This window comes from Ceratotherium simum, chromosome 1 (genome assembly GCF_057802395.1).
Source record: "Ceratotherium simum simum isolate JZ-2026a chromosome 1, ASM5780239v1, whole genome shotgun sequence".
Taxonomy (NCBI): Eukaryota; Metazoa; Chordata; class Mammalia; order Perissodactyla; family Rhinocerotidae; genus Ceratotherium; species Ceratotherium simum.
In genome coordinates this window covers 90,485,818-90,504,664 of record NC_141900.1, presented here as the reverse complement: position 1 = coordinate 90,504,664, position 18,847 = coordinate 90,485,818, and the positions used below count along the sequence as shown (strand labels likewise).

The window sequence follows — 18,847 nt, the reverse complement described above, 5'->3', positions numbered from 1 at the left end:
CTGGTTTCGCCAAACACATTAGAAGGATTTACTATTTCAGTTTACAAGTCCATCTGCATAGCCCTGTTAACAGAAGGGATCTATGAATACCAAGTACTCTGTTCTCATCTACTTTTTTTTTGACCATGTATTGCACAGCACTAAAATTCCCCCACCCTTTACAATCAGCTCTTTCTAAAAGGAATTCCAGACTATTACCAACTAGCTGCCTTGTACTACTGTTTAAGATGCCCAAATATGTCCAACTATCTTGAAATAAAAGCGTGTTTCCTCCCTTTCTGGAACATACTTCCAACCTACATCTTCCCAAATTCTCTAGTCACACTCAGCCACATTTTTCAAACAGAAAATAAGATTTCTTAAAAAAATAGTTTGGTAGGATGTTAAATTCTATTTCTAAAAACACACCCACTAGCACATGCATTCTCTCATTATTAGGTTTTATAGGAAACAGATCATGGTAGGCATCTTCTGTCTTAGCAAATATCATATCAGTTACATTAACCCAGCCAGTGCTAAATGCCAGTGCTCTTTCCACCTCTGACTTTATTTCCTTGCAGCTCTAGAAGTCCAGTCTTAAATACTGGTAGCAGAATAAAATGTAAATACCTTTGGTTAAAAATCACCACTTTTTGGCTTCTCGTCAACCTAAAAGTTGTGTTGTTGTTTTTAAAGCAAAACCTTCTTAAATCTCTGATAATAAAAGATGCAGGAGAGATTGCTGGTGTGAGCAGACTGGTACAGCCCGCCTACTGACACTCGCCTATGGCTCTCAGGTATAATCCCCATTGCAATCCTAAACAAAAGGCAATCCTAATCAGAGTCCAGTGGTCCCTGAATATAAGTATCTACATGATCTCTCCTCTGGTCCCGACCACTAAGAACAAAACTTGAAATCTCATCCTGTTTGTCTTCCGGGAACATCTGCAGGGTAGCGAAGCCCAGTCTGGCTCTGAGCATTTGCGTGGGTTATTGGCTTTTACAGTCTCGCATCTCCAGCTACCTTGGCCAGGAATGTTGACTGGAACCCGGAGAAAGTCCCCAGACTCTCTGGAAGAGATTAAAAGAAAGCCCTCTGTGCCTTACCTCGTAGGCTGAAACTTCGTCCCCGGAACTAAGTCGGAAAGGAAGGACTGATTTCTTTAAGCAGGAGCACAGCAAGAGGGCAGGCAGGCAGGCAGCCTAATACACACTGCTCTATTCAATAAAACTCCAGACCGCCCTTCCTTAGCCCCTCCCAGAAGTCCATGCTAAGTGAACACATATCTCCTGTGTTTACAGTCGGCAGTCGGTGGTATGCATTGTCCTGTCGTTTTTCTAATAGGCAGCCAATGACGACACCCCGGCCGAGGTGGATGCAGCCTGCCTGTGGAGATGCCTGTCATTCCCTAGGCATGCTCGGGAAATCACTCATCAGAAAAACCAAGACCTAAAAAGCTCTGAAACCGCGTGCAGGCTGCCAAAACCAGCCTGCTACATGCCCTTTTTTGGTTATCCTTAGCAGGGCCTCTGGAAGTGAATCCATTGTCAGGAACAATCATAAGAAACGTTAATCTTGGAGAAAGGGGCTGTCTTGTGGAACACAAATGGATTTAAAAAGAAAGCACAGTTTATGAAACTAAAAGTTAACGGGGCATAAGTTTATTGGGGTGGGGCGGGCAAAGCTTTTTAACTGAGGGAGCCTTAAGAGTGTATTTCTTTTCAGAGGAGTTGTAGATACAAAAGAAAATTAAATTGTTAGGTAATTTTAAAGCCTTAAACGGCCAGGACCCAGGTCTGGTGTACATTCTAACCTGAAAGAGGCACAGCCTCTTAAAATATGTCTACCTACATTACAGAAAGAGCTTAGGTCTTTTTTAGTAGGTACTGTTCTCCAGAATAAGCGGAGTGCCAGAAACACAGCTAGGCAGCGTCCTATGGCTTTGGTAATCTCATTGGTTTTCCACATCACCTCCCTCTCTCCCTCCTCTTTATTTCTTCAGATTTGGCAACAGGGAGATATTGCTAGAAATTGTGCACAAGAGAGGGATTGAAGAGACCTAGCACCTGTTTTGGGGCTGGTGTAGAGGATGCACATGCCCAGAGAGATGACAATGATGATCTAGTGAATTCTTCTTCTTCATTTTTTTTTTTTTTGTGAGGAAGATTGGCCCTGAGCTAACATCTGCCAATCCTCCTCTTTTTGCTGAGGAAGACTGGCCCTGGGCTAACATCCGTGCCCATCTTCCTCCACTTTATATGGGACGACGCCACAGCATGGTTTGACAACCGGTGCGTCAGTGCGCGCCCGGGATCCAAACCGGTGAACCCCGGGCCGCCACAGCGGAGCACGTGCGCTTAACCGCTGGTGCCACCGGGCCGGCCCCTCTAGTGACTTCTTGAAATTACTCCAACCAACTCTTCATTAGTAGGATGTGTGCTATGAGAGGGTCAGGATTAAGAGATGCTGAATCAGAATGAAGTTAACTGGCCCACTGTGCATCCAATCTGTGGTCTTGTACTTTTCAATATAGAATTCACTCAATTAGTCAATCTGTACTGAATTCAACAACAACAAAAAATTGTTTTTGAGCACTTACTATTTGTCAGGCCTAGGGCTAGGTGCTAGATTTATGTCAATAATTTGCAATGTGTTTGGAGACTGTTTCGTCACTGACCAAGTGTTAAAATATTTTCCCTGGCTAATAAAAGTCCAGAAGCTTGGTCTTCAAAAATCAGAGGTTTTACTGTATAAGCCTTTCCTTATTTATGAAGATTTGACTTACAGATGATCTCTACTTAGGAAAAAGTCTCTACCTTTGTGCTTCATTCAGAAAACTTGGGAAGTGATTGATCCACATGGGTGGTCTCCCTTCTTCAGCTTTCCAGCATTAACAAGTACTCAGAGGCATCTGCGTCAACTCTGTACTCATCTCCGTCTTGGGAAGGCTGGCTACCCTTGTCCCATCTTTCCGACTGCTACTGCAGCACAGCCTCAAAAAGCTGCAGGGAAGGCTGCCAGGCAGAGGGAGAGGCAGGCTTCAGGCATCCCAAGTTAGAACTCAGAACGCGCTTTCCCAGGGAGACAGAATAAATAATGGCTGGTGGGAATAGTATAGTCAACGCTGCATTTCAAGTACACTGTGGCTCAACCAGGCATGTGCAGAGCACCACCGCTTATAAAATTGTTCCTATAGGAAAATGTTTTCTGATGGCAAATAAACGATTTGGAAATAAACTTTTGGAACACAACCAGTTTTGCTGCTGGGGACGTCCCATATCTGGACAGGTTATAAAGATAGAATAATACTTCGTAGTCTGGTAAACTGCTAAGCTTGCAGACATTGTAGGGTAGACATCAGTGAGTTCTGAAAACAAGTCAATCGGAGATGTCTGTGTGAAGATAGGACCCGTATCCAGAGATGTCTGGGGCTCGTGATCTCCAGGCAGGATGGTGCGAAGCGCAGTGGGGCCTGTTTTAATGTGCCGTTTTCCATGGCCACTGTCGATTGCATCCTAAGCAGCATTCTCCCCGCTTGTATGAGTATGCCCTTTGGTTGAGCGGCATCAGGTCATAATTTGCAAACTATGAGTAAAATAAGTACCAGCTTTCCAGAGGAAACAAAAGTTGTGGTACAAGTGGGGAAAATATTATCAGCAGGAAACATGGAAAGGACATGCATTTTGCACGGTTTTTAGAAGATAAATGGCTAAATATTTTTGGGTTATGTCTTTAGAAAAGAGAAGTATGTTTCCCTAGATAAATTCTGAATACCTCACATACAGGGTACATGGATGAGCAACCATTCAGCCCATTTTGTGTATCTATCTGAAAATAGACTTATTGTGGCGGAACTATATAGTTGGAAAAATAATTTAACAAATTTCATGTAAAATACACCACGATATAGAAAAATTCTTTTTTCATTTTCTTTTTCCTTTTTTTTTTTTTTTTTTTACATAAGCAGGAATTGAAAAGAAAGGAAAGGCAATAAAAAGAAAGAAAAAAGATATATGTTGCCAATCTCTGCCATGGGAAACTTGACTTTCATAATATTTACTTTTCACAGAAGTCATTTGTAAACAACACTAAAAGTACACAGAATTTATATAGGAAATTTCTGCGGAATATATTTCCCACTTGGATCATCCCAGACAAAGAACAGCTTCTCTACCATAGGCTACTTCTACCTAATCAAACCATACAAATTTAAAGGAACATTGGAAACTTCTGGATGAGTAGTTGTATTTTTTTCAGTTCCAACTGAGTATTTGCAACTATATTTTGCTTGTATGTCAATTTGTGCAGAGTAAAAGTAGGCCATACTTTTTTAATTCAAAATTAAAATCACTTCATTTAGTTCCATGAAAAATATACATTTTTCCAGCCTAAAATATCTACTTTACTGACTAGAACAGATATTTCAAACATTTTAAAAGGCAGAAGAACAACACTCCCCAACACATACCCCTTCTTTTACTCAAATGAAATATTTCCAGAAACTCAAGCTTATAAAACAACAAAATCAGACTGGTAGAATGTTGATAGCAAAATTGGACAATAAAGACAGCACATAAAAAGAGAATTAGACTAAGTGTACTTATGAACCTAGCTGAAAAAAATTAGCATATTGAATCCAACAGCGTGAAAAAAAGATAAGGCCAATGCAGAGATGATCAAAATCTGAAAAACTATTGATATAGTGTACAATATTAGCAGTTTAAAAGTAAACAAAAAAAAGTAGAAAAAAGAAAAGAGAAAGATCAACTCAACAGATAAAGAAAAATCCTTGGTAAAATTAGTAATCACTTATAGAAAATCAAAAGCTCTTGAAAGACTAACTATAGAATCTATAAGCAGAGTGAGAGACATTTACTAGAAATCTACATCAAATATCATGCTTGATGATGAAATGGTAAAAGTATTCCCATTATAATCAGCGAAAAGACAAGGATGACTACCTTCTCTTCTACAATTAAAAAAATGGGCTGGAGGTCCTAACCAAGACCAAAAAAAAAAAAAAGAAAGAAAGAAATAAGAGTTATTGGAATTAGAAAGAAAAATGTATCTTTTTTTGCTATGATATGATTACGTGTGTAAATAATTCAAGAGAGTCTAAATATATTTGAAATAATAGAAGAGTTTAGCAAAATTGTTAGAATCAAGTTCAGTATACAAAAATCCACAGTTCCTATAACCAGCTATCTCTAATTTTAATATATAATGGAAAAATACACTATTCATAGTAATAACAAAAGTGTGCATTACCTAGAAATAAGTGTAACAAAATATGTGCAAGAAAATTACAAAACTGGATTTAAGGACATAAAAGGTCTGCATAAATGCTGAGACAAATCACTTTTATTAGAGGCAAACTCAAAATTATAAAGATGTAAATTCTCCTCAAATTAACCTATGCATTTATTATTCCAACCAAAATCTGTAAATGATATATTTTGTAGAGCTTGACAAAACAATCCTAAAATTCACATGGAAAAGTAAATATCTAGAAATAAGTACTGAGATTTTTTAGAGCAATTCTAATCAGGGTAAGTTTACTGGCCCAGGAATAGACAAATAGATCCGTAGAATAAAGCAGAAAGTGCAGAAACAGACCCGAGCATATGTGGAAAATAACAGCAGAGGCATCACAAATCGGGGAGAAAAAGGTGGACTATTCTATTAATAGAAAGGTTACAGATTATGTGCAAAAAATAAAATTAGATTCAAAATTCTCACCCCATGTTGAAAGAAACTAGGTTACGTGAAAATGACTAGGAAAAATTGTAGGTGAATATTTTTGTGATAGGGTATGGAAGGATTCTAAAATCATAAGAAACCGAACTTACAAATGAAAAGACTGAAAAATTGGAGGATATGGGTAAACTTGCAGATCAAATGCATGGCACTCATCTATTTTTGTTCCTTCCCCAAACCTCACCAAAAAAATGATAGTAAAGAAATAAAAAATCATAAATAAATCCTACAAGGCAAAGAGTCCTGGAAAGGAGTCAACGCAGAATTGAGATGTCAGCCAAATTTCAGAATATGGAAAATGGACGGATGGTGGGTAATTGACATAACAGAACTGAGAAACTGAACTCTGGCCCTGTGGGCTGGAAGGCCTGCGGACAAGGAAGAAGCTGATTCAAGCCACAGAACTAGGAAACACTACAGGTTTGGAAGCTTACCCCCAATCTCTGAAGCTGTGGGGTGGAGCAGAAAACAGGTTTGGTTGAAAATCTGAGCAAGGAATGGTTAGAAGCCCAGATACCCCCTGACAACACACAACCAGGTGAACGAACACTCCTCTCTCAACCACACAGAAACTGGAAGTTTATTCTCTGAAGAGAAGTCCTGGTCTCTAAACATCAGGCAAAGCAGTGAGCAGGGAAGAGTCCGTGTACTGAAAACAAACTTTTAAGTGAAAGTCTACTCAAGGAACACTGAAACACCTCCAGTCTCCTCACTCTGTGGGGCACTTGACACTCTTTAGCAAGGAGATATGTAAAAGGCAGGTCATTAGAATATTGTCTGTAATAGTGATAACATTGGCAAAAATCCCTATAGCAATCAGTGGAGGAGAGGCTACATAAACTATGGTATAGGCTGAAATACTATATAGTGGCTAAAGTGAATGAACTAGATGTACTTGGATCTCAAAAACATATTGTGGGGCTGGCCTTGTGGCCTAGTGGTTAAGTTCAGCACACTGCTTCACTGGCCCGGGTTTGGTTCCTGGGCGTGGACCTATACCACTCGTCAGCGACCATACTGTGGCAGCCACCCACACACCAAATAGAGGAAGATTGGCACAGATGTTAGCTCAGGGCGAATCTTCCTCACCAAAAGAAAAAACATTGTGTGAAAAAAAAAGCAAGTTGCAGTCAGAATGATTCCATTCATATGAATTATTTATGGAGACATGTAATGGCAGACTAGAACCACACCAAATTCAACATAGTGGTTGCCCATGAGAAGGGGAGAGAATGGTACTGGTCACAAAATCAAGAAACTTAAAATTTATCTGCAATGTATAAAAGAAGATCTGAAGCAATTATGACAAACTTATTACATTTGTTAATTCTGCAGAGCATGTACACAGGTTTTCTATTATCCTTAAACTTTTTTAAAAAAACTGCTATATAGATGAGAATTCTATCCCCATGGCACAAGTATCTGGTCACCCATATGACACTGGGAAAGGCCACTGCCCTTCTTTGTCCTCAGACCAGCAGTGCAGCTCAGCCAGGGCACTGGCTGACTAGCGGGGAGAGAGGACTTGTCCTGAATATGAAATCCTCAACTCAGTCACGCATTAGTACTAAGGCTTTGACACCACAGAATCAATAGTTACTCTTTAAGAGCTAATACCTTAAGCCGTAGTCCTCCTTAGCACCTTAATGCCAGTTGTTTTATGAATAGCGTGCAGATGATCCATTTTGATGGGGCACCAGGTGGAAGAAGAAGGGCATTGGTGGCCTAGGACAAGGGTGAGGGCCTGACGAAATGGAAAGAGGGTGTGATCAGAGAAAACCTGTGTGGATGAAGGAGCATCTGAGACAAATGTTACCTTTTCCCACTTCCACTGAACAGGACTGGCCAATTCCCTCAGTCTCCCTATAGGAAACCTGTCTCTCCCTATTTCTTGAGCTGGGTAGGATAACTGGGTGTTTCTATGGTTTCCACTCTTCCCACATTCATTTCTATTGGATTTGCTCTACCCTTAGAGAAAGCAAAAAGGCTCCAGCTACAAGAAATTCTTCTTGGTCTCCAATGGGTATCCAATGAGTCACTCAGAGCTGTAACTGGATTTTTCTCAGATAGTTTTGTTCATTCATTCATTCATTCATTCAACCAACCAACCTCTGAGCATCTATTAGCTGCAAGGCTTAGTGTTGGGCTCTGTGCCTTTTATAATCTTGTAAAAACCTCGTCTGCTTTTAAAGACTTGCTGTTCTAATGGGGAAGCTCAGACATGTGCACAAGATGGGCTCCCAGATGGCAAGTGCTAAGAGAGACCCCCTTGCTCTGCATATGTTTACCCAGCTGTGTGCGTTTCCTCTTCCTGCCCCTTGCTTAAGGAAGGCTGTCTGAAACCCAACCAAGACCATGTGGTGAGACCTGGTGTCCCCTCCCAATGAGAAAACATATCCTTCACTCATTTCAGAAAAAAAAAAAAGCCAATCTCTTAATTGGCTTTGCATTGCAGGCATACTTGTGCGGGGTGCAAATAAGAAAACATTTAAAATATTTGATCTATTTTGGGTGAGGTTCTGTAGCTTTGGCCTAGCAGATTGTCATCTGAGAGGCAGTGATTTCTCTTGGGGGGCAGACTATTTTTAAGATCTAAAAAAAGAGAAAACATATTTTCAAAGAGATAGCTGAGTCTGGTAATATATGGGGAAAGAAGGCTGTTTGGAAAAAGCAAACTAACTGTAGCATAGATACATCTAACGACTAAGCAAGCTCTACTGGAGGTTTGATCATTTTATATCACAGAGAGAGAGTGCGTGAGACCTGAGCGATCTTTGCACCTTCTCTGCCTCTCCTCGTTCCCAGCCTTCCCTCGTGCTTTTCAGCTTCATCTCATCTCATGCTCCCTCATGTTCTCCTCTTTCTCCATCCGTCACTGCCCTCTGTCTATAAACGTGTCCAAGGCATGGGGGCAAAATACCCTTGCCTGACTCTTGTTTCTTTTAGCTTCATTTTTCTCTTTTCTTTTAGTATCAAATTTTTCCAAATGATTGGTTTATAATGCAGCTCCCCCACTTCTCCCATGACCTCATTTCTCCTTGGTCTCTGGGTATTTTGACTTCAGCCCCCTCTCTCTTCTGAGCGGTTCTGTCTGAGACTCCTGGGTAGCTGAACCCTTCAGCAGTCCTCCTCCACACTCGTAGCTCCTGCCACTGGGTTTGTTCTCCTGCCTCTTTGGCGTCTTTGAGTTTTCCACTTGTTCTTTCTTTTCCCTCGGCGTGACATCCCCCCAATGCCCAGGCCTGATCTCTCTCTTAGGGAGTAATAATACCTAATTCACAGGGCAGATGTAAGATTTAAATAAGGTAAAATATATGTGAAGTTGCTTTGTCAACTAAATGCTCATTTATTTATTCATGGGACAAACATTTATGAAGTACCTTCCCCATACCAAAACTTTTCTCAGTCCTGGGACCACAGTGACATTGTGTGAGATACTATACCTCCCCTCCCCCTAAAACAGGCTTGCCTTTTGCTGGCAGACACATGTACTCACATAAGTCCAGTAAAGTGGGCAGGTGTTGCCATAAAAATTCTGGGCAACTGAGGAGGGAGAGGTCATTTTTATCTCAGCGGGGTTTAAAAACAACCTCATTTGTTCTCCTGTTTGCAACAATTACCTCTTCTGACATGACAAATAAAAATACATATTCAGCCCTGACCTTTTGCTTTCATCCTGAATTCTCTTGCTCAGAAATCTTCAATGTCATCTTACTACCAAAAGGATAAAGTCAAAATTTGGCTTAGCACTTTACAGCTATCTACAATCATCCTTCTCTCCTCTCTTACGTTTCCTGACACAGCCCACTTCCCTTCCGCTCTGTCATGGAGTGCACCTCCTGCCTCCATGACTTCAGTCATGCTGCTTCTCCCCCTTCACACCTACCTGAGGCCTGTCTGAGCGAATGGCACCAACTCCTGACTTACCTGAAAGCCATCCCTAAGATCTCAGCCCTCAGTGGATAACCCTTCTTGGACTACCTACGGAACCTGCTGTCAGACCCACTCATTTGCTATTTATTGATTACTGACTTGAATTATTTGATTTGATTTAGATGTATACATCCTAGATTAATCAATTAATGACTTATTTAACAATTGTTAATTAATGAATAATTAACACATATTTCTTGAGTGCCTGCTATGTGCTGTCAACTCTATTAGGTCCTAGTGACATAGTGGTAAACAAGACAGGCAGACCTTTTAAAAATAGGGGCCATATCTTAAAATTACGAGCCACATAGTATGCTCATTTATCTCCCTCTCTCTTTCAACACTGCCTCTTTGGGCCAGAATTTAAAAATACAACCAAACAAAGTATTAAAATATCTTGACAAAAACTATTTATGTTCAACTGTATACAAACCCAGTACCAAAATTGAGAATTCAAGTCAGTGCTTGGGGAATGGTGAGTGTGGACTTGGGTCTGGGCCAGGAACCATGGAATCTTGTTGTTGCTACCCTAATTAAGAGGTGCAGGTGGCTGGGGGAGGGGAACCAAGGACTACAGTCTTCCCACCTGCTCATGAATACCAGGCATACCTCAAACAGAACTATCCATGTATGGACTTTTGGGGACATTTGGTTCACATGATTCTTCTGGAAGGCAGGAAAATAATAGCCATAATAAAAATAGCAAACAAATGGGTATGGCTAGAGTTGATTTAGAAACCAGAGTGCCAATTTACTAACTTAAAATGAGAGATATGTCCTGAGACAGAAAACTGAGGTGGTGATTTAAACCAAGGGTCCTGTCCAATGGGTAGCTCCCCTCAAGACAAAGAAAGGAGGTGTTGGGTAACTTTTGACCCAAAGCCCAAGAGGCTGGCGGATTTGGAAGGATGATTCCAGAAATCTGTGGTGGCCGATAAACTGCCCCTCTTTAGGAATCTATCTGTCTGAAGAATTAGACCCCATTGCTGGGAGAACTTCTAATATAGTACTGGAGGAATACTGGCATAGTCTTCTTACTAAAGCTCTAAAACAGCAGGCTTCTCTTTGCCTGGCATGCCATCTACATTGCCTTCTTTCAAGTTATAGAGCTCAAGTTTATGTATTATTTTAAATCAAATATCTCCTGGTGTTCTATATGAATTTATGTCTTTAGAAATTATCTCCTCAGAAAGACCACCTGTGTATCTCTTAATCACTCTATTGAATGGATAATTCCTGGGAAGTCTTCATTTAAATTGATTATTCACCGTCTTATCTGTCTGTCTGTATACATAAACAAGTACTCATCTCTGTACCCCAGTACCTAGTATAATGCCTAACACAAAATGTTATGGAATGAATGAATGAATTTTAGAGAATTTCAACTTCCTGATACCATTCCCAAATTTGGGGATTCTTCTTACTTTGGGAACTGTTAGCTAGGAGAGCTTTCAGCAGCTCTCCCAATCCAGCACTCTAATACTCCTCCTTTCCCTCAAAGAAAACCAATGCTAGGGATTGGTTAAGTTCAAGGATACTAACGGGGCTACATCTTCCAGGCGCTAGGGGTTAAAGCCTTAGAGCAGATCTATTTGGGGTCAGATGCTCTACCTTTACCAGGCTGGAGTATTAAGGAGAGCTGGGCTATACTCAGGAGAGCACCGGCCACTCCTCTCTTCTCCTACCTCTTCATATACTTCCTCTTCATTTTTCTGGCTGGTGGGCTTTGGACTAGCCTTTCTTCCTCAATGGAGTGAGAAGATCCAAGATTCAATTATGGATTCAACTGAGTCCAGCCAAGCTCACTTGGCAGGTAGTCTGGGTTTGGGGCCAAGGCTCCAGTTAATAGGTGAAATGATCCTTCGCCAGACACTGGATTCTGTAGGTATTATTTCCCTTGGGAAACTCACAGAGAAGCGTGCCTGATGGTAGGGATTCAGTTTGCGTGTTCTCACCCCTTAAGACAGTTTATAAGCTGCAAAACCCTGGTTGCAAATGTTTCAAAAGTAATAATAAACTAAACATACATATAATGATAACTATCTATCTATACACACACATATTATGTATTAATTTACTTGCATACAAATTATGTATTAATTTCTTTAATACAGTAATATATTATTCTAATTTAATACAGCTATTACGTTAATATATTTAATGCTTTAATAATTATAATTGAAGACAATCCATTAAGTACATTAATTTATAGAATAACTTTATTATTATGTATTAATTAATTTATTTAGCACTTTTATTCCAAATAACCTTGCCCCCCATACTATCATCACGTTTCTCTTATACATTCCCATAAAGTTAGTTGGCAAATGTTATAATGTTCACTTATGGGAAGAAAAAACAGCATAAGAACCTGACCTCAGAACACAGAAAGAGTACAGATGACAAGTTAAGCAACTTTAATAAGTCATTTAAGCTCTCTGAGTTTTAGTTTTCTCACTCGTAAGATAGCCGCCTCATTTGATATGAAGATAATATAGATGAATCAATGTGAACGTGCTTTATAAACTGTTAAGAGGTACTTAGCTATGAGCGATTATCATCATCAGCCCAGAACTGAGATGAAAACCCCAGTGACCTCCTGGCTGCCAGAGTTACTTTTTTTTAACTTTAAGTTAATCTACCGCAAATTTTCTTTCTATGAGATCTTGACTCTTGATAGATTATAGAACAGTGGTTTTAGCAGCCGCAGAACTTTTTCTGATACTTGTCATTCCAAAGTAATTGGTGAAATTCCACTGTGTATGGAGAGGAAAACACTAAATTTTTTCTTAAATGTTGGAATAAGATATCTTTTGGAAAACTGACTTGAGGCAAGGATGGGGTGGGGAGAAGCAAAAATAAAACTTGGTGTTGTTTTCATAACATCCTCTTTTTTCACTTCTCCCCATTGTAGGCAACCATCCTGTTCTGTTAACTGTGCATTTTTTGTATTGCATGTCTTCTTCCCAAGTTTGTAAGTATCATTTTGTGCGCATCCGTTTCCAGCCACGTGGGGATATGCCTAATCTAGTGTCCCATGGGGATTTTTAAACAACCCTTGATTTTGGGAATTGCCATGTGACATCAGTTTCATCTGTGTGAAAGGCCCTAGGGCTGGAAGATGAGGGACTAGAAGAGGATGCTGAACTGAGTGACAGAGAGCCAACTGAGTCTATGGGTTATTTTAAGCACATATTTCCAGGAAGAGAATATTAAGCGCTATGTGAACTCGGTTTTCTCACATGTCAACGTGAGAATAGCAATAAATGCAGTCTCCTTCCCAGCATCCCTTTCAGAAATAATAAATAAATGTGATAAGAAACTGTTTCACAAAATAAAACAGACTTTGAAGTAAAAAAGCAGCCAGCCAGAATTTCACATGTAGCTGGAAATTGTCCCACATTTTAACCATTCCTATCAGTCTAATGGGTGGTAATCAGTGACCTTTCCACCCTCACGCTCTGCGCGCGCGCGCGCGCGCACACACACACACACACACACACACACACACACACAAAATAGGTGCTATGGATATTTTAAAGAAAGGAGAGCTAACTTCATGTGTTTATAAATATATTTGGACTCTTATTCCAAATCATCAGTTCATTTAAGTTTAAATGTATGCTAATTAATTTTCATTTATTCACTATTAATATAATTAACATGGTTATATATTTATATATATATGATCAAGTCAAGTCAACAAAGAAGTCATCCCAGTTCTAAAATGAGATGGTTAGACTAGAAGATCTCTAAGGCATTTTCAGTTCTAAGAATCTTTGAGTCTAGGAGTTTTGACTTTGACTTTGCATTATTTCACACAGGCTTTAAGAAAGAAGAACAGAGTTGCACGTGACAGTCTGAATAAGCCAGTCCAGCATATGGAGTATCCCCATAGGAAGTTTCTGGAGGGGTAAATGTAGACTATGCTTGCTATACTGAACAGAAGCTCTGTGCAACAGTTTGACTCCAAATGTAAACCTCCCATTGTCATCAAATAGATGCTCATGCATAATCAACAGTACTATGCCTTGTGTGAGTGAGCAAGCTATCATCCTATATAGCCATTTGAAAAGAGTTTTGCTGTACTCCATATTTTAAAAATACTCACAAAGGAGACCATTTGAAATCTTTCAAGAAAAGCCCTGAGGAGAACTCAGATCTGGAAACTGCTAGAAGTCTCTGGGCTAATTTCATGAATAACCTTTGCAGTATGTAGAATGAGGTCTTCAAGGGACACAGAGCTGCAGAGTCTACGTATCTACAAGCCAGCATACAGCAGATAGCAGGGGAGTCAGAGCCAAGAAGCTCTTTCTGATTAGAAAAATATAGATGGAGAATGGGGGTTGGGTGGAAGGAGGACAGTACTATGCACTGCACTACTATCCAGAGGGGATCATTCACATTCTATTCTTCGTAGATAGTGCTACCTGGAGAGAAGGGAAAGTAAATTAAGTGTAGTTTTCATTCAATTGGTCCATATGGAAAGCAAACAGGGACAATAAGATTTATACTTCAGGTTGTTTTTCTTTTTAAAACAATAACCAAATAACTAAGTCTTGGGTTTAAATAAATCCCAAAGAAAAGAATTAGATTGACTCCAAGTTTTCTGGCTAAGAAAGCCAGATTCATACCAAGTGCTAATATCACTTGTATGAAAGCAGTGAGAGCAAAGCAGCCACTCTGAATAAAGCAAACCAGTAAAGTGCCTAGAAAAAAGCATAAATGATGCATTTAAAGTTAAGCCTAGTATGAGCTTCATTCATCCTGCAAATATTTATTCAGTGCCTACTGTTTACCAGACTGTGCTATCAGATGCATCCTGCATTCAAGGTTCTCACCCCCCCATGGAAAAGCTCACGTTTATAATATCTTTGCACTTGTGTTGCAAGTGATCAATTCACTTAAAGTTAAAGATATATTAATTAATTTTTATGAATTCACCATGTACGTGGTTGAATCAAATTAAGAGTTTTCAAGTCAAGCTCAATATACAGGAAGAAATAAAACAAGCTGGCTGCTTAACTGGGCACCAGGATCTTGCATCTAAGAATCATGTAAGATCCATCAGTTCTAATGATATATTTATAAGAGGATCTAGATAGGGGTCTTCAATGTGGGGGCTTTATCAAGATGACAAATGGATTATTGAGATTGACTGACCCTTCTTTCAGAAGTGAGAACTCCAAACAATTTATAATACATAGTTTACTATAACATCAAGTTATATACTATGGATTAAAGTAAATATGGAGCTGATTTTTATCTCAATCTCAACCTCTCACTTATTAATAGATAGTGATAACACTTGACTAGTGGAGCTAAGTAAATACTTTCTCCAATATTATTTTAATCATAAGAACAGAATGCAGAGGCCCAAAATGTGCTCATGAATATAGGAAAAAAATAGTATACAGTAAAGGTAGTATTTCAGATAAGGTGAAAGGATAACTATTCAATAATTTGTTGAGACTATTGGTTATCTATTAGGAAAAAAATAATGTTTAGATCCCTATTTCACATCATTCACTAATAATTTTCAGATGCATTAAAGATATAAGCATTAAAAAACTATGAAAACAATCAAGGGAAGTACAGGAAAATGTTTTATTAGCTTGGGTAGGAAAGACCATTTTAAACAAGACTGAGAAGGCAAACAACACAAAGGAAAAGACCGATAGATATGACTAAAAAAAATAAATGACTCCGCCACTGTGAAAAATAACACAAGAAAAGTTAAGACAGGAGACAGATCAAGGATAAAATATTTACATAATTCCTCAGAAACAAAAGGTTAAGAATTGCCAGGTATGACTGTCTAGGCTCTGTACTGCACACCACCAGGGGGAGCCATTCAAGTAGACTACAATGTGTCCCTAAAGTGGCCTTGATCAAAATCCGTAATATATAAAGCACTCCTATATCAATAAGCATAAAAGATTGATAAGCTACTCAATGGAAAAGTGGGCAAAGGATATGAAAAGTGGATTCATAGAAGAGGAAATCGAAGTAACAGTAAGCATATACAAAGATGTTCAATCTCACTTGTAATCAAAGAAATGCAAATTGGAACAATAACGAATGAAGCATATTGTCAGCATACCAATAATGAAAAACATTTCATGCCAATAAAGAAATACCATTTCAGATTGACAGAACTTAAAATGTCAGTGTTGGCTGGGGTATGGTGAAATGCTGTTCTCTTGCATTCCTAGGTAAAGTGTGAAGGTGAATAGACAGTATCTATTTAAATTAAAACTGCATATACTCTACAACCTAATAATTTTACTTCTCCTGATCTATCCTAAAGAAACCTTCACTCACTCTTACAAGCTATTTATTGCAGAGTTGTTTGTAATCACACAAACATCTCAATTGTACGTAGAGTTTAGTGGTTGAATAGACTGAGATACATCTACATATAGTGAAATGAAAGATCTCCATCACATACTGCTGAGTGAAAAAAGTAAGTTTCATAATGATACATTAATCATATGATACCAGATACATAAAACATACTCACGTACATACACAAATCAATATTTTATGTGTATGTGTCTATATATATGTATTTTTTTGTACATAAAAGCATGAGAAGGGCTACACCTCTGTTAACAGAGGTACCTCTGGGAGCCAGTTGGGATTAAGCATGGAAGTCAATAGTGGGTTTTAGTTTACTTCTAATGTTTGAATTGTTGAAAATGAAAATATATGTATTATTTTGTTGACATTTAAAAAAATTTACACTTCCATTCTGTACTTGTACCTTGAGAAAAGGGTGCTATTAAAAAGTCACAAAGAAGACATGTTGCAGAATTTAAAAATGATAGTGGCAGTTGTACAAGCTACAGTAACCAACACTAACATTCAGAGTACACACTTAGGTTCACCTAAGGAAGATTGTAGTACTTGTCATTCGTTTCTTTTCCCCTCTTCCCTTTATAATATTCCTCCTTTCCACATCTCAGTCACCTGCTCAGGAACCTGGCTCCTGGCCACCTGGGCTTCTTCTCTCCCCCTCTATTGTGACTTCCCTGCCCAGGATTCAAACCCAGTCTGCTCTGATCCAGAATTGCACTACTGATGTCTCCCAAAACAAGAAGACTACTATCTGGATGGGTAGGCCTGGATCTCACACCCCTCCCACAGAAGTCACATGCTGAAATATATTCAGGGGCTACCTATGGAGAGGTCCCAGCCTCCTGCCCCAACTTGAAAGAGCTGAGTTAGACACCTGCCTCAAGTCAGTGCAGCTAGAGGAGCTTGCAAAGGCAGCTAGGAAATCAGGAGGCCAGAGTTTGAAACAGAGTGGACAAGCACTCAAAAGGAAAATACACATTTCTGGAGTCAGAGCAGGCTGGGCAGGGACTAGCAGGCACCTGGAAATCAGAAGCATGAAATTATAGGCAATAGATACAAGACAATCTATAGTCCAGGGCCAATGCTACAAGGCAGGAGAATAAAGTGTATGGAGGAGACCAGGCAACAGCAATGGAGAAGAGCCCCCATCGTGGCCCTGTTTCACATCTCTGCCAATGGACTTTGCCATAGTTCTCATGAGGCAGGAGGCACTCCCAGGGTGGTCAACCTGGGCCAGTGCTTCTCATCTGGTATGCTTTAAAAAAACTAGCAATGCCTGGGCTGTACCCCAGTCCAATCAACTAACATTTCTTGAGTAGAGCCAGACATCAATAGTTTTCAAAGCTCCCCAAGTGATTCTCCAGGACTGAGATGCATTTCCCAGGCCCTACAAATTTAGAATGTGTAATTGGTGGCACCTCATACAGGTGAGGAGGACACAGGATGGAGATTCCTGAGAATCCATTTCCTGCAGAACAATTTTATCTCATTACTTTTGTAAATGAGATGATATACCCATTTTTTCTGGAAGAATTAAGATGCCTTCCCTCATTATTTTCTCACATGACAGCTCAGGTCCAAGGTTCATAAAGACATCACTATTTCTGGATCCCTGGACCACAGGTTCTCTTTTCAGAGCTGAGTCTTCTCCAGACAGATTCCCCCACCCTGCCTCAACCTCCAATAGAGTTTGTAGCATGGACCCAACATAACATTCCATTGTTCATTTTTCTCTCTGAAAATAATATATTCAAGATTATAAAGTGTTTTTTTGATACTTGGTGCAAAGATTGGATTTATAGTCCTATCAGGCTCAAAGTTTATTGGCAGAAACGTTAAGTTGCATAATTCAGGCTTCTAGAGCCTGAACTCTGTACATGCATGGACACATATGAAATTCCCCACTCCTGATGCCTCTTCTTTGGCTCTTGGAAGTAGATTTATAAAGATATTACTGTACAATATACAGTTTTACTTTGATAATTTGGATGGTTTGGGATAGCCAAGAGACGAAGTTAAACCTTTACACGCTGAAACAATAATTTATTCCTTTGAGAGTCTTGGGCTGGATGTGCAAATGCAAACAGAAAATGAAAAATAAACTAACTTGGAACTTATTTGATTGGCTATTTTGACTAAATAACAGATTTCTTTGGCATTATGCAGATAGCTTCATTTTCTGACAGGCTCAAGATGCTCTACTTAATCTATATGAAATAAGCATTCTGTCTAAGTCGCATACCCAAGATGGAACACCAAGCTCTGGAAAGCTATTCACTTAAGCTGTCAAGTCTGCTGTCCTGATTCCTCTGTCCCTTGAAGATCCCTGTTAACTTGCTCCTGGAAATCTCTTCCCAGCACATCTTAAGTTCAAAATGCTGCATGAATGACATTATCTGAAAAGAAACTATGAGGCCTTGGGCAAGGAATCAAAGGACTCAGTAGCATACATGATGAACTTAGAATTTTCTCTACCAACAGTAAAGGCTTTGGATGAGAAAAAAAGATCTGGGACTTGAATGTACCAATAAAGAGATGATAATGAGAAATGAGATTTATAAGACAAAAATATGGTTTTAGGTATTAAGATGAATGATGGATGCTTGGCCAAGGAAGGATGTTTGACCAGAGTCTAGGTGACCCGATTGAAAAACTTTAAATAAAGAAAGAGAGGGAGACAATGATCTTGATAAACCTATGGAAGTGGTACCTGTAGAGACAAGTATAAGCTCAGAAGATGAATAAGAGTATGGGAAGTGCCTAGTGTTTTGTACCCCAAAAATATTGAATGGGAGATGAAAAAAATACTTATAGCCT

The 18,847-nt window shown here is 39.3% G+C and overlaps 1 protein-coding gene across 8 annotated transcripts in view; it reads right to left on the bottom strand.

Moving 5' to 3' along the window:
• Positions 1 to 18,847, bottom strand: part of CALD1 (caldesmon 1) — a 203,071-nt gene that overhangs the window by 181,783 nt on the left and 2,441 nt on the right. For 4 of the 8 annotated variants that reach the window (XM_087430976.1, XM_087430981.1, XM_087430941.1 and 1 more), the window contains exon 1: positions 1,087 to 1,189. The exons of 1 other annotated variant lie outside the window; for it this stretch is intronic. The gene's annotated coding sequence lies outside the window, so the exon portion shown is untranslated. Of the gene's footprint in view, positions 1 to 1,086; positions 1,192 to 18,847 lie in introns of those variants that run through there. 3 more of the 8 variants (XM_087430986.1, XM_087430994.1, XM_087430949.1) reach the window with 2 other exon arrangements.